The sequence below is a fragment of the Etheostoma spectabile genome, chromosome 22 (genome assembly GCF_008692095.1).
Source record: "Etheostoma spectabile isolate EspeVRDwgs_2016 chromosome 22, UIUC_Espe_1.0, whole genome shotgun sequence".
In the NCBI taxonomy this organism is placed as follows: Eukaryota; Metazoa; Chordata; class Actinopteri; order Perciformes; family Percidae; genus Etheostoma; species Etheostoma spectabile.
In genome coordinates this window covers 16,657,599-16,658,779 of record NC_045754.1, presented here as the reverse complement: position 1 = coordinate 16,658,779, position 1,181 = coordinate 16,657,599, and the positions used below count along the sequence as shown (strand labels likewise).

The 1,181-nt window shown below is 40.0% G+C and overlaps 1 protein-coding gene across 1 annotated transcript in view; it reads left to right on the top strand.

The window, feature by feature from the left end:
• Window positions 1–1,181, top strand: part of ctnnd2a (catenin (cadherin-associated protein), delta 2a) — a 147,969-nt gene that overhangs the window by 73,541 nt on the left and 73,247 nt on the right.

The following is a 1,181-nucleotide window of genomic DNA, read 5'->3' as shown; positions in this document are numbered from 1 at the left end:
TGTGTGTGTGTGTGTGTGTGTGTGTGTGTGTGTGTGTGTGTGTGTTTACACCAAATCTGGGTCAGTTTCAGACAGAGAAGAAATAGGCTGTTGGACTGAGTACTCCTTACTATCTAGATTTGAAACATTTAATACTCTGATACCTAGTTATGACTCACACATACAGGAGGCAGTCACACATTCCAAGAAATAAACACACACTTTTAAATACATTACCAGCACTGTATTCTAGTTTTGTTTGGCCTTGACGGTGCCGGCAGTTGTTTTGGTGATTTTTATTTTCACTGAAAGAATAATTTCACAAGAAGTTACTTATTCAAGATGAAGAAACCAAGGCTGTTCATCTTGAGCCAAATAATCTAATATTGCACCTGAATTATGTTTTTTAATCAATTACAGTTCTCCTCAAAAGTCTAATAGGACTCTAAGGCATACAGAAACATCTGGAATGACGGCGGATAAAGCAGCAAGGCAGCAAACAAGTTATCTTTCAACTGGTTATGCATTATACGTTTGACTCTGTGTTTATTGCGTGGGTGCCTGCATACAATCACACAAAAAAGGTGTGTGTGTATCCAACTAGCATTGAAGTCCCTACCAGCAAGTGTGGTGTTTTACAATTACTAGTTCATTTTATTTTGACCCAGAGGGCATGAGCAGTACAAGTTAGCCAGTGCACTTAGAGACTCACACACACTGTACTGTACAGCAGGGCACACGCCCACACACAAAACTTAGAGATACACGTGCAAACATACTCAGGTGTACAGTACCTTCTGTGGAGATGCACACAAAAATCTGTGTAGACTAAAAATGGATGGATTACTTTTTAACATCCAACTCAGCAAACATACATTACACAAGCTGACATAGTGTAATTGTATCTCCAATCCTCCTGAAATATTTGGTAGAATGCCTCCTACTAAGAATTTAATGTTCTACTAGAGACCCGTTTAATGCTGCAGCAAACACTTACACATGCACTGCGTCCCTCTCTGCTTAACACAAACACACTGATGCTCGCGTACATACACCACCTCAAGCATATATGTAATCTAAATGTGTAGCTACAGTTATTTTCCAGCATGACATTGGTTCTACAGCCTCAGGACAGGTAATAATGATGAACCTGTGTGTGTGTGTGTGTGTGTGTGTGTGTGTGTGTGTGTGTGTGTGTGTGT